A 15987-nucleotide genomic window follows, 5' to 3' on the forward strand; every position below is an offset into this window, starting at 1 on the left:
AGCATAAGACTCCGTCTAATAAAAAAAGAATTTTAGGTCACTGAATTCTTTCACCTATTAATTGGCATTGCCATGTTGATTTCCTAAGAATCACAGAGTATATCAGCTGTGGAAGCAAAACCAGACCTGACATTTGTTAGCTCAGTCCGCTGCATTCTCATATTCTCTGTTAGAAAAAAACATCTGTCTCTCTTCACTCAAGTAAAGACTAAGAATTAGCAGAGAAAATCTTTTATTATTTTACCAAATTCGTCAACTATGGAAAGTAGAAATATTCCTTTAAATATCAGTAGCTGTGGTGCTCAGCCTTCTGCAAGCCTTCCGAGTGCCCGTCCGCAGCCGGCTCCCTCACTGTCAGAATCACCGTCCTCTCTCCCGGCTGTAGTTCCAAAATGTCTCTTTCTAAAGAGCTGACACTAGACAAGCTGGACGTGAAAGGGAAGTGGGTCGTTATGAGGGTCGACTTCAATGTTCCTATGAAGAACAACCAGATAACAAGCAAGCAGAGGATTAAGGCTCCTGTCCCGAGCATCAAATTCTGCTTAGATAATGGAGCCAAGTCAGTAGTCCGTATGAGCCACCTAGGCCGGCCTGATGGTGTCCCTATGCCTGACAAGTACTCCTTAGAGCCAGTTGCTATGGAACTCAGATCTCTGCTGGGCAAGGATGTTCTGTTCTTGAAGGACTGTGTAGGCCCAGAAGTGGAAGAAGCCTGTGCCAACCCAGCTGCTGGGTCTGTCATCCTGCTGGAGAACCTCCGCTTTCATGTGGAGGAAGAAGGGAAGGGAAAAGATGCTTCTGGGAGCAAGGCTAAAGCTGAGCCAGCCAAAATAGAAGCTTTCTGAGCTTCACTTTCCAAGCTAGGGGATGTCTATGTTAACGATGCTTTTGGCAGTGCTGACAGAGCCCACAGCTCCATGGTAGGGCTCAATCTGCCATGGAAGGCTGGTGGTTTTTTGATGAAGAAGGACCGAAACTACTTTGCCAAGGCCTTAGAGAGCCCAGAGCGGCCCTTCGTGGCCATCCTGGGCAGAGCTAAAGTTGCAGACAAGATCCAGCTGATCAATAATATGCTGGGCAAAGTCAATGAGATGATTATTGGGGGTGGAATGGCTTTTTCCTTCCTTAAGGTGCTCAACAACACAGAGATCGGTACTTCTCTGTCTGATGAAGAGGGAGCCAAGACTGGAAAAGACCTAATGTCCAAAGCTGAGAAGAATGGTGTCAAGATGACATTGCCTGTTGATTTTGTCACTGCTGACAAGTTTGATGAGAATGCCAAGACTGGCCAAGCCACTGTGGCTTCTGGCATACCTGCTGGCTGGATGGGCTTGGACTGTGGTCCTGAAAGCAGCAAGAAGTATGCTGGGGCTGTCACTAGGGTTAAGCAGATTGAGTGGAATGGTCCTGTGGGAGTATTTGAATGGGAAGCTTTTGCCTGGGGAACTGAAGCCCTCATGGATGAGGTGGTGAAAGACACTTCTAGGGGCTGCATCACCATCAGAGGTGGTGGAGACACTGCCACTTGCTGCGCCAAATGGAACACAGAGGATGAGGTCAGCCATGTAAGCACTGGGGGTGGTGCCAGTTTAGAGCTCCTTGGAAGGGAAAGTCCTTTCTTGGGTGGATGTTCTCAGCAATATTTAGTACTTTCCTGCCCTTTAGTTCCTGTGCACAGCCCCCAAGTCAACTTAGCATTTTCTGCATCTCCATTTGGCATTAGCCAAAACCTTCCATGTTGATTCAGCTAGTGGCCAAGAGGTGCAGTGCCAGGAACCCTTAAACCATTGCACAGCATCTCAGCTCGTCTTTACTGCACCCTGGATATGCCTACATTCTTCAAGATCCCATGTGAATTTCTTAGTGACTAAACCATTGTGCATTCTAGAGTGCACATATTTATATTTTGCCTGTTAGTGAGCTGTGTTAGCTTAGTTCTCTTTTGATGTAGCTTATTCTTATTAGCTTTGTCACGGTTTCACTACTCAGCGTGGAAACAAGATGAAATTGCCTTTGTAGGTAAGGAGGTGAAATTGATGATCCATTAAAGAAACAATAAAAGTGTCCATTGAAACTGTGAAAAAAAAATCAGTAGTTGTTTGAAACTTTTGATTAATAACCCTATAAAAATAATATGAATATGAAAAAAGATAATTTAGAAGATACCTACAAATAGCAAATTATATTTATTATAAAATATAGTAATTTAAATACAGTCATGTATGTAATGATAGAAAAGTAAAATGTTAGAGTATATGAATATAATAATAATTGTGTTGAATTATTCTTAGCTAGAAAAAATTTAAGATTTTAGCACAAAAGAAAATGTGAATAGGATGTAAGAGGGTGAGTTTACATTTTGTTTTTTCCTAAAATATTATTCTATATAAGATATAAAACTTGCTAGTACATACACACACATGCACACACATAGTGTTTACCTATCATACATATTTATTATATAGATGTCTATATCACAAATGAATAAAATATTTTCTGTTAAAACGTATTTGGTAAAAATATTTATAAATTATGTTTTCATAATAACTAAAAGCATACTGAAACCAACCATAATTTTATATATTAAATGTAATTCAAGACAGACTTTTAAGTGCATTATATATACATTTTAATAGATGAGTATGTGATGGAAATTTTCTGATCTTTCTCTGCCACCTAGTGGTATACTCCATAGATTGTTTTTTTTTTTTAAAGGCTAGTGTAAAACTTAAATTGAACTGTGTGAATTTACATATTGGAATTACAGACTCAGTCATTTAATACATAAAGTTACGAGTACACAGAAATAGGAATTCAGTGTGTGCGTTGTATGGTATCATATATTACCTTTTCAATTACAAGGTTTTCCAAGGCTTGCTTTGCTGTTTACAAAATGTAAAACTTCAAGGTTAGAAGAAGCAGGGTAAAGCTGTTCCCATAAGACATAATCTTCCAAATCAGATTCTGAAGGAAGTAGCTGTCAATTGTTACATGACGTTTTAGAAGTCTAACTAGCTACCATGTACTGTTTAAGTATTTGTAACTGTGTAGGAGTTTCTCAAGCACTTGTATGTACACTGGTTCATTTAGTTACGTCACATAACAAATTAATGTATATGACATATTTGTTGTCTTAATACTTTAGAAATTAATTACCTATAAAAGCAGAAAAATATATTGAAGCTATTTAGATAGACTAATAATTAGACAGACAATATGATTATTGGTTGCACATTCATGCTCTTCTGTCTGGTAGACAGTCTTTTCTTGAATGAAGAAGAGTTGATAAGCGAGAGCAGATATATGTAGTTTTAAAATAAATGATAAATAGAGAAAGCCATACATTTCTAAAATAAAATGCTCCACATGAAAAGTTCAGGTGTGTATTATTTAAAATGCTCATTATACTCAAGGACAATATTGATAAGTTAATATCTTTCCTTTGAAATGTTTCTCAGTGAAAAGAGCTTGTTGTCAGCCTCCCACTGCCCCTTTCCTCACACAACTGCCAGGGGATGCACTTGCTTTTGTGAGTGACGCCTGGTGTGCATGAAAAACTTTCTGGGTCTTTATAATTATCTGTAGCTAAGAGGAGTAACTTTTTTCATATAGTGAGAATTAACTGAGGCAAAGATTAAAATGTCCTGGAACCTGGGCACAATTAATATTACATGTTATAGAAAGGGAAGAAATTTATTATAAAAGGAACAAAAACATATGACTTCTTTGTCTTAAAATTAGCATTAACAGAAAAGAATGAATATCATTTTTTCCTTCTGAAAGGTCAATTTACATTTGACCAGTTTCTGTACTCTTAATAGAAATGACTATTCTATAAGATTAGCATTCATAATTAATTTCTAACCCTGTTATATAGTTACAGGATCATTGAGGTGTCGTTTTTCTGGTCGGAAACCTCTGTGGCTGGTGGCGCTGTTGCCCTAGTTTTGCTCGGGCCTGCTGGGCTTGTTTTACCTGCTTGGCCTGGCAGTCTGCACTCAGCTCACGCTCCCGGTCTGGATCCCACGCCTGCCAAGGGTGAGTCAGGTGTGGAACAGCGACGGGTGTATGAATGAGCGTGGGGTCTAGCCACTGAGCACGGTCAGATGTGCTATCTGCAGGACAGGCAGCTCCAGGTGCCGATGTGAGTGCTCGCTCTTTGCAAAGCTGTGGCCAAACAAGCCACTTCCACAGCTGGCACCGGGAACACAGTTGCATCTGGAAGCGTGAAGATGCCAGGAACTACAGAGTCCCAAGGAGGGAGTCACAGCCCTAGCTTGGGAAGCTTCCAGGTCTGGGATTTCTGAAGGGCCACGGTTCTTCTCCACTCTTCAGCTGCAATGTGTTGAGCAAGGGGCATGTTTCAGCCCCCTGTTTGTGTTACAGCTCTTTTAGCACCACCATTTGACAAGTCCGGATTTCTAGTCCTACCACAAAGAAAAATGAGATAAGCAGACAAGTGGAGGGTGAGCAAGAAGAGGAGCTTTATTAAGTGACAGAACACCTAAGTCTCCTGCAGGGGGCAGCTCCTTTCCACAGCCATGCAGCCAGGGTGTCCTGAGGAGTGTTCACCTCCTGGCAGAGAGGAGGCCCTTTTGTGGATCCATCCTCTCTGCAGCTGGCTGATGACTGTTCTGCTCTGTCTGAGCCCTGGGGTTTTGTGGGCCTCAGATGAGAGGAAACGTGTGCTGATTGGTCCATGGGTGGCCATGGCCTGAAAAAGCACCACATGTTCTCACTCTAGTCTGCAGGACTGGCAGCTGGCCACAGCCTGGTCTGAAGATGGAGCTTCACTGGGGAACTGCCCCTTTCCACATAGGAGCTTGTCTCTCTCCTGCCACCATCTATGGGTGCCCAGGCAGCTCATGCCAAAGGGCATCTGTAGGCAAGCACTGCGCTGTCCTTGGCCCCCATCTCAGCCTCCCTCCCATGCTTGTCGGTGCCCAAAGTCCACAGGGCCTCAAGTCAGCAGGGTCCTTGTGTGTCTCAAGTGTGTGCACTCCTGGCGAGGCTGCAACAGTGCCCAGGCTTGGCCCCACATTGCTCTGAGATTGGAGCAGATGCTGAAAGTGGGGAGAAACCAGGCAGCAGGAGCAGGCACTTCCAAGCTTGCAAGGGCAAGAGGGGCCTTCCTGAGACCCCAAGAGTTCAGGAATGCATGGATGAACAGTCATGGGTTATGTAGTTACAGCTGGGAATTGGAAGGTGGGGCTCCTGCCGGCCTGATGGCACTGGCTGCTTCAGACTGCTCACCACTGCCATTGATATGACAGCCTCAAAAAAAAAAGCACAATTTTTATAAAACTGTATACAAGTATGAATGTAACACATATTTATAGGGGATAATCTATTAAAATTTTCTGTGGAAACTTGTGCTTACAGGAATAGAAAGTTAAAATGAAGATAGTAGTGTACTAAAATTATGAAATTATTACATATTTAATTTTTTTATTTTTTTTATTGAGGCAGGGTTTCACCATGTTGGCCAGGCTGGTCTCGAACTCCTGACCTCAGGTGATCAGCCTGCCTTACCCTCCCAAAGTGCTGGGATTACAGGCATGAGCCACCACTCCCGGCCTAAAAACGTTTTCCAAAGAATGTAGTAAAACTATAATCACTAATAAGTTAAAGTCAAAATGAGAAAAAAGAAGTGTGCATTTGCTGTGTTCCACTTCCTACTCCAAGCACAGAGTCTTATTTTTGACACTAGGCTAGGCTCACTGATGATAGAAGTAAACATTTTATTCACATATTTTAATTTATGTTGAAAGATATAATGTAGTCATTACAAATAGAAATTAATGCCACACAATATGCCATATCTTTATTTGAAATTGTAACTGCCAGGTGTCTAAAATAGGGCAGTTTTTTCCAAAAGTAGTTTTCACAGTTGATTTTCAAATTTGCATTCTTCTTTTATAGGCTGAATGTAGGATTACAATGTCATTCTCACTGAAGGCTCTAGTAAATGAAATGTGGTAAAAACTAATTTTTTTCTGGTTAAAAAATATATTTTTGCCATAAAAATAAACATGTACAAAAACAAGAGAAAATTAATATTTATAAATGTATTCTTATCAGATATATGTGTATATATAATACACATTTCAATATATTTAAAATATATGTGTGTTTATATATGGTTTTATGACTAAGTTTGTAATCTAAACTCTGTCAAAATAATTTCGTATCATTATTTTTGCTTCTGTAGTAATATGTCATGCTATAGAGCTTTGTTTATAAGCTTTTGGTAACCAACCATTGTTGTTGGATTTTTCTCTATTAAAATAAATACATAGCTCTGATTATTTTAGTCTATCCATTATAATTATTTTTAATAAAAATGTCTAATGCCCAACTTAAATAATAGAGAGATATTATAGATACTAACATGTATTTTTATATTGCCCTCCAGAAACTTAGTTAAAACTCTGGGAAGTCATTTTTAAAAGTCTAGGTATCAAAGCCTTTAGATTTGACAACCTCTTATTATATATTTCTACTCCTACCCCAAAAATCAATGCATTTAGCCTGAAATTTTAGTGTCATTTATTACTTTGAAAATATTAGAAACCATGTAAATACTTTCAAATGTCATAATGGTTAAATTCTCGTAGTTTTATGAGATATGTAGCTGTTATTACAATAAAAATCTATAACAATATGAATAATATAGATAATGTAGCATTAAATAAAAATAATTACTTAAAGCATGTTAGCCTATTTTAAAGAATCAATACAAGAATACTAGAAAATACAGCAAAATAACGCTGGGCATCCTTGTGTGGTAGGAATAGGGGCCACCTTTTCTTTTTCCTGCATTTTCTTCTTATTTTAAGCATATGTTGATACATCAATAAAATACATAATTTTACTTTAAAACGTGACTCATGTATTTCTTCCATCCCCCAAATGGAATCATTTGACTCCCAAATTCGACCTAATAGCAAAGTAGGAGTCTAACAATTGACATTTACAATGGAAAATTAGAAATATGTTCTCCTGATAATTTCCCTTAAAATTTAAGAGAACTCACTATGAACATGTCCCAGAATATGTTTTCTTTCTTTCTAGTTTAAAAATCCTACATAGCTGTGATTGGCTACTGATATTTAAAAAGGGTAAATATTCTTATTTGGTGCAGAGTAGGCAAAAAAAGCGACTTATAATTTGGAGCAGTACTTTCTAAACTACGAATTTCCGGTGACAGTTTTTGTTAACTTTCATAAATCCATAGGTATATCAAATAACTGTCAAAAAATGTGCAGTTCATATATATAAGTAATGTAGTTGCAAATTCAATAAAGGGACCAGTATCAGCGTCTTAGTAATATGAATAAAGAAATGAATGAAAGTTTTGAGAAAAATTAGCATCATAATTCTATTTGAAAGTATATCGTTGCTTTCTTTTTCAATAAATAAAAATACCTACATTCAATTCATTCAATTAATAAATGGTAGAATTATGGTTATTATTATATAAACATCTATTATTTACATTAAATATTACATTATGATGAGATTTTATAGTAAAAGATTATCAAAATATAGTGGAAATATGTTTCCATAAAAGAGTCCCAATAAAAGTTTAAACAAATGAAGCCTCGAGTTGTAATTAAATCTCAATAACCTCTCCAGTGAGAGAGAATTTAAATGTTAAAAGCACAGAGAAGTCTTCCTTGTATTGTTACTGTTTTTGAGATTTATTGTTGTTGTTTACTTTCTGCCTTCATGGTCTTCTCCAGTGTCTCCTCATACTGGCTTGCAGCTAGCAGGAGATACTCTCTTGTAATGATGTGATGTACCCCTGGCTCTTGCTGTGCCTGTAGATTTTGCAATCTAAGTCAATTCTACTCACAGTAGGAGCCATTGGTAAAGTACTTCAGTTCAGAACAGCAAATTCGTTAAACTCTCATTGTGGGTGTCCAAGGGATGCCCATGGGCAACTGACTTCCAAACATCAAAACAAAAGATTTCTAGTGTTAGTAAAACAAATACAAACTCTAAAAGCTTAGCTGAGATACAGTAATGCTTATAATCTGTAGTATCAAATATATTCACATCTTGCTTATCTGACCATTTTTATTGTTAATTACAATTCAAAAAGCATTTTACAAAAATGTAAACTTCCTATTCTCAAAGAAGCTAAATTATGGACACATCATAGAATATAGGGTGTTATATTGTAGAAATTTCAAACTTGTGGCATTGCAATCAGCATTCAATTAGTCAAATCAGGTATAAGCTGCTTATTTCTAAATGAAACTAAGAAGTAAACTTAATCTAAATTCTTGGATAAAAAGAACTTTTCATATTTCAGCCAACTTCTTTCCTCTGTAATTTACTTATAAACAAAGAATCTCTAGTAGAGACAAGACTGTCTGTTTATAAGTAAATTCATGTTATCAGTTTCTTATGTTAGTCTCCAATTTTAGGGAAAACTTGCAGGTGATTATAGTGGACATATATCTGCCTTTGTGGATACCCCATTTGCACTGCTATCTTATGCTTGGAAAATTCCAGACTGAATGATGTCAGTGACATGCATATCCTTTCCCAGCATCACTTACAGGCAGAGCAGAGATGCCTGACCTGGGCTCTGTCAAACACAGCAAGCATGTGCCTAGATCTGGAATAAGGAGATGGTGAGGGAAAGAAAGGGAGCCACCATTAAGTCTCAATAGAGACAGAAGTAGTTGTGGTTAATTCAGATTCCTGGGACAGTTGTGGCAGCCATGTTGGTGGTGGATCCAGTATCTGGGGTTAGCATTTAAGAGCTTCAGAATTCAGCCATCGTTAGCAGCAATAGCTGTGATGCTGTCCTGTTGCAGGATGGGACTGGGGTTCAGTTTCAAGCTACAGAACCCTCAGACCGGCTCTCCAGCACTTTTTGTGATTTTGGAATTATCCAATACCCTTTTCATAAATTGCCTTTTTGCATATAGAACTCAGAATAATTTGTCTGGCCTGTGACTAATAAATCTAATAAGTTGACTAAATCAAAATGACAGTGATTAAAGATGAAGGAATGGATAGAAATGGTGGCAGTGACTGGCCCTGAAGTAAGCTTGGTGATTCAGTTACACGGCTGTTTCCCATCTGTGAGGGGTGAGGCACTGGATGGTAGAAAGAACCTCTGACTTTAGTCAGAAGATGATTGAACTGAGTCGTACTGAAGATTCAATTGCAGTAGCTTTTGCAATAAACTTGTGTTTGGGGAGAAAATGCTTATACGTAAATTTGAAGGTATATAAATAATTGCAATAACTTCATTTCATTGCTTAAACCCTATTCACATAGTTGTCCTTTTACATTCAAGCCAGAAACTGGGTTTTCATATTTTTTATCTTCACTTGTAGCTCTTCAGAGAGCAAGTTTATCTTATATTCCTTGACGAGTCATACACAAAAATGAGTAGGTATATAAAACATTTTAAAATACTATCATGAAAATTATAATGAAATGATTTGACTAGATACCAATAAACTATAATCAGATATAAACTAAATATAAATAAACTACAGTCAGATATAAACTAGATATAAATAAACTATGTAAATAAACAGTTGTACGTCAGAAATGAGTTTTTTTTTAACATTACTTTTACAAAACACTATTTCAAATAAGAGATAGTATAGTTTATGTAGAGCATGCGCTAGAAATTGAAATACTTAAATGAGTTGCTAAAATGATAATTGTATGAAATTTACTGTGTGTAAAACAATAGGGAATGGTGATGGCAGTGACAAATTGGTTAATGCATAATTTTCTTAAAGAATCTTAATTTTAAGACTCAGACGAAATGAACACACACACACACACACACACACACACACACACACACACACATACACACACCCCACTTTGAGTACTAGAAACCTGTAGGCTTAATCTTATCTATAAAACAGACTTTCATATAATTTCTCATTTAGAGTTGGTTTCAGGAAATACAAACCCTCCTCCTCTTTTCCCTCCTTCTGAAGGTCTTTGTTGGCTTTTCAGTCTATAACTCAGAGGATAAGATATATACCTCCATAACTCAATGAGCTGAAAGTTTATCAAGTATCAGTTGCAGGTAAGTGTGCTATTCTAATTAGAATCTAATATTAAACACACAATACTAAATTTGATTGATAAATTTAGAAAGCTAGTGAATGAATATTCCTTGATTCCTGATACATTTAAGGCACAGGAGTATCTGAGAGGATACTTTCTCATTAATGCTTTAAAAATATGATTTTTCTTTATTGTAGTACACAATTAAGGATATCCATCACCCAAATAAAGTAAAAGATTGTATGTTCTCATTAGGAAATGTGATGAATTATTAATGTGTTTTCTCAGTTATCTATGTGTCTAGAAAAGCTTGTAATATGTTACAAGGTTACATTGATTTTGGATGTGTGGATAATTTCTTATTTATGTAAAATAAGTCAGAGGAATGCAGAAAATATGCTGATGGTTGTGTTTTTAATGTTCATGTTACTGAATGTTAATAAAATTGTTTGATCTGGAGGTCAAAAACATTTTTTTTAATTTCCAAAACTTTCTAGAGTTGTCTGCATTTTTCATTTGGAAAAAGAAACTGTGTATGGAAAATATTTAGCTGTTTGGGAAAAACAACTGCTGCATAATACAGCAGTTACCACACAACTCTCATACAATGCAATGAAGTAGTTACCGAAACAACACGGCTTAATTTTATTTGTTTGTTTTATGCACAGAAATATTTTCCACATGAATAATGTCAAAATGTCTTTTGACAAACTGATTCAAACTGAAATTTACAAACACTGTTTCTATCACCTCCAGACAAATTTTAACATGTAAGATTTACTTAGAAGTTCTTGCTGAAACATGAAAGTTAAGGTGAAGCCTGTAAATCATTTGTTCAGGTAACATACCTTATCACAATTCACAACGCTGCATCTACGATATTCCCTCTTAGGAATAATGTTTTCAAAGATTTTTGAAGTTCAATGTATTAATGTAACATAAAAAGGAGCTAAAGGGTTCCAGTGTTTGGGAAGGCAACTGAGAAACCTGTGAGTTCTCAACATAAAAATTTTAAGAAATTACCTGCAGGTGATTTGAAAATTTTTTCTGTGCTTCTTTTTCAGAGACAACTGCTGCCAACATATATGTCGAGATTTTTCTGAAATGGTTAGCTCTCAGTAGAGTTACAAAGAAGTGATCACAATCCCCTATCTTTTCCTCAATCATCAATTGCCACCTATACTTGTGCTTCAAAAGTGTCTGCTGATCATTTTTGAATCATATAATTTTCAAAACCAGGATCATAGGTTTGGTATCATGAAAACTATACTCTAGCAAATCAAACTGCAATAATGATTTTAAGATCAACTTGTTGATTTTGTTAATTTGTGGCTTAATTTTGAAGCTAAACAATTCCTCATCCCTTGACAAAATAGAAATGTACTCATAAACACCTTTCATTATATCTTTGTCTTCTGTCAATTGTTTCTGTATATTGTGAAATAACATCCAACAGCCAAGGTAAATCAGAGAAGAGTGGTTACACCCTCATTGTTCCCAGAGAGGGCAGCTCCAGAGTAACATCTTGTTTACACCTCTGAGCTAAGATGGTTCCTGTAACTGGAGCTGAAGATCTGGTGGGAAAACTCCTGCCACCAGCTGCCTGAAAGGGGCATCTAAAAAAGACTTCTGATTTGGGCTTGGAAAATACCCAATCAGAACTTAGCTGTTTTCAACCGATTGGAACTGAACATGTTGAAATTCTTCATATGCATATGTGGACCTCATTGGGGGCTGAGGCGGGAACTTTCCCTATCCATTAAGCCGGACCCGCTCTTAGTTCTCTGGAGCCTGCTTCATGTTTGTTTCAACGGCATCTCCCCAATCTGAAGATTGTTTTGTGTTGTTCAAAAAACAAAACTCTCCTTTGTTTTTCCTCTGAAGACGTCATTGGCTTTAGTTAACAATATCAGGTATTTCTTTGATTGTACGATCATTGGGATCTAAAGCATTTATGTAGAATATATTTCCATTCACTTGAGAACTTTAGATATAAATACTTCTGAAAGAAAAAGTAGCCTTTTTTTTGTTTGTTTGTTTTGTGTTGTCTTTATAGATTTGGGGAGTACATGTGCCGGTTTGTTATATGGATATGTTGTATAATGGTGAAGTATGGGCTTCTAGTGTACTGGTCAGCTGAATGGTGAATATTGTAACCAACAGGTAGTTTTTCACCTTCTCTCAGCCTCCCCCTTTTGGAAGAGCAGATGTCTGTTATTTTTCTTCCTAGGGTTGTTTTTAAAATTTATGGAAGAAAATGCTCACAGTTATCTTTAATATGAACCGTTGGATTGTTTCACATTCAATTGAGATGGAAAACATCCTCATCATCAAGAAGCATAATAAAGGTGATATTTGCCAAAAAAAAAAGGTAGAATTTTTTAAGCTACGCTAGCGTTGCAGCATCAAGACTTTCATATATGTAGTCTTTATTGTTCCTGTGCAAGGTAACTTTTTGGATTTGCTGTAAGCATTTTAAACTCCTGTGTTTTTCCCTATGTAACTAAACATTAAAACAAGATCAAAATATCCTCTTAATTTTATACACTTTTAGAAAATTACACTAAGCTATTTAACTTATTTTATTCAATCTTAAATAAGTCACTCATTAATATAACGTGTTACATTTAATGTGTAATCATATAGAAACTAAAAACAAATTATAGTATTTGATTTTTGATTAAATAATTGGAATATTATCCTGCAAATTTTCCATGGGTCCTAAATATGGAATTATAGAAAAGCATAGAAGATTAAAGGATCTGTTTTGCTAATGATATGGAGACTGAAGATCTATGAAAAGGTTGAATGTTCCTCAATATTAAATATGGTATGAATATCCAGATAAATAACTGTGGCAAAATATTTATAAAACACAAAACATTTGATGATTTTGATGAAAACACATAATCTCGTGATAATTTTTCAGGGTAGCTTATCTGACATAAACACCAATCTATGTCAGATATTCTGTATTTTTCTGTTTCTCTTTTTCCAAATTGTTAAAGCTACCAATGGACTCCAGCACAATTTTAAGACAACTCTAGGAGGCATGTCACTCATCTTCTTCCATGTACATTTGGGAAGGCTTGGAATATTTGTGCTTCCTTACATGACAGCTAGATCCTCTTGTTTCCCCCAATTCTTCAAAGCTGCCAACCACATCTGAAAACAACTAACTCGGAAATAAATACTATGGATTTAAGGGACCAACAATCCTAAATTCTCCTTAGATCGCTAGTTCTGAAGCCTTAGACAAGTCATTTACTTTCTCTGAGTGTTGGTTTCCCAACCGAAAAGTGGGCTTTAGCATTCCTGGTTCACAGAATCATTGTGGGATGATGGAACGAGATCAGAGACTTGAGAGCAACACTGCGTAGTGGCCGGCAGCTCAGATGGGGAGTTTCCTGAATGGTCACTGTGTTACTATGTGACACTTAGACCCCAAACACAAGGACACACAGGGCCAAATGTGCTTCAATTGATATTGTTGTCTTCCATTCTGTGACAATACTTTGATCTACATTGGGATAAATACATTTACCAGATGTTTGACCCTCAAAGAAATCTGCAGCTCTTATGGGGAAGACTTCTTTTGGTGTATGCATAGTAGTGGTTATTGGTATAACATGAGAAACAGGGGTTACCAACGAAAAACCACATTTACTTGATGAGTCAAGTCAAATTCAAATAGGTTGCTTTGTCTTTTAGTCTTTTTTGCTCTGCTTTATGGGCACACTGTTAAGTCCTTTAAATGAATCTCTTATACTATGTGGTCTTTATTTAATAACTGTGACATGATTTTTGAATAGGTAATTTATATGAGAATATTAAAGAGTCTGATAACATTCTGTTTTAGAAATACATGACTTTTCATTTTTTTTACAAGCACAAAACTTCTGGAACTTGTGTGTTTGTTAAATAAGTAGAATGTAAGGATGGGCGCGGTGGCTCACGCCTGGAATCCCAGCACCTTGGGAGGCCGAGGTGGGCAGATCATCTGAAGTTGGGAGTTCGAGATCAGTCTGACCAAGGTGGAGAAACCCCATCTCTACTAAAAATACAAAATTAGCCAGGCTTGGTGGCACATGCCTGTAATCCAAACTACCGGGGAGGCTGAGGCAGGAGAATCGCTTAAACCCAGGAGGCGGAGGTTGTGGTGAGCCAAGATCATGCCATTGCACTCCAGCCTGGGCAACAAAAGCAAAAAAAAAAACCTCTGTCTCAAAAAAAAAAAAAAAAAAAAAATCAGTAGAATGTAAGATGTGAAAACTGCATTTTGATATGGCCATAACGAAAATTCCTAACTCTATAAATTTTAAGATTGTCCTACAGTGCTAGAAATTTTAAGTACAAGTAAGAATGACAGACTATAATTAAGTGTATTTGTCTGTGCCATCTGAAGCCTTCTACAGGCCATTAATTGGTAGGATTATTACTATGTTCTCAGTTAATGGATTCTGTCAGATTCAAGCTCCAGACGTTTTTGTGGTTGAAGGGCTGTTTGTGGGTTTGAATTAAGTGCTTAGTTATTTCAATGATATGTGTGACTATTAGTAAACGCTACTTATCCATCACTCTATGTCTTACTTTCTTAATGGATTAAAACTCAAAAATTTTACTAAGGCCTTTGCAATTTTGGATCAGCACTAAAGAAAAAGTACTTATTGTGTGGATAATTGCACAGAGTCCAAAGAATGCTACTTAACCTTTATGTAGGGCTACCAAAAGTTAAGTGGAATGTTTTCTCAGCATAGCAGGTTTTTGGGGGGCAAAATCCCCACTTTCCTTTAATTCGACATATACATCATTTTTGTAAATTAAAAAAAAAAATTGTCTGGTGTTTTTCTAACCTGATAAACCACTGGGACATTTCTGCTGCTAGCAACAACTCCAAGGTTTAGTGGTTAACTAGAGTAGACTTTTAAACCACATCTGAATTTACAATAAGGAGATAACTCCGGGCACGAACTGGTCATATCAGAATGATCCACTATGTAGGAAGACATTTGGGACTTTTGAGCCATATGAAATTAGCCTGACCTTCTGGTTTCTGGGAAGGAGAGAGTTGAAGACTGAGTTAAATCATCATGGCAAATGATTTAATCAATCATGATTATGTAATGAAACCTCAAAAAAAAAAAAATCCAGAAGCTGAGGCTGAGTTGAGCTCCCTGACTGGTGAGCACAAGAATGTGCCAGGCAGGTGATGCATCTGAATCCATGGGTTGAGGATATCAAAGCTCTGTGCTCAAGACCCTCCCAGACTTGCCCTATGTGTCTCTTCATTTGACTGGTTTTGATTTGTATTCTTTAAAATAAAATGCTAATCATAACTTCCCTGAGTTTTTTGAGTCATTTTAGTGAATTACTACAATTGAGAGAGTCATAGTTATCCCCAAATTTCTAGCCAGTTGCTCAGAAGTGGAGGTGGACATGGACTGGGGACCCCTAATGTTGTGGCTGGCATCTGAAGTGAGATCAGTCTTATAGGGGGCTTGTTCTAACTTTTGGTGGTCAGTGTCAGAGTTGCATTACAAGATTTCATCCTTTCAATTTATTTCCACCTAGTACTCTCCATTTCACTCTAGAAGACTTGCCTGAAAGCCCCTAAGAAGACCGTATTTGAAACCGTGTAAAATTGTATTACTTGTCAGCCAAATAAACTGATTTTCCACGTTCTGATCACCACTACAATGACCTTCATTATATAAGCCAAATGTAGATGCTTTTAATGTTGTGAAGTGACAATATGGCTTAGTGAAAACAGAATGAAGCTTGGGTGTTAGGAGTTGAGAATTTTCCTAATAACTCTATCACTAGACCACAAGAACTGTGGTCTTAGAAATAATTGGCTAATCACTTAGAACCTATTTATCCAGAAAAATATGGCAGTTGTACTAAATAATCTCTAACATTTTTATGTATCCA

The 15987-nt window shown here is 36.8% G+C and overlaps 1 pseudogene; it reads left to right on the forward strand.

Moving 5' to 3' along the window:
• Positions 1-392: 392 nt before the first annotated feature.
• Positions 393-1905, forward strand: LOC100409105 (phosphoglycerate kinase 1 pseudogene; annotated as a pseudogene).
• Positions 1906-15987: the final 14082 nt, after the last annotated feature.

This window comes from Callithrix jacchus, chromosome 21, assembly GCF_049354715.1.
Source record: "Callithrix jacchus isolate 240 chromosome 21, calJac240_pri, whole genome shotgun sequence".
Lineage (NCBI taxonomy): Eukaryota > Metazoa > Chordata > Mammalia > Primates > Cebidae > Callithrix > Callithrix jacchus.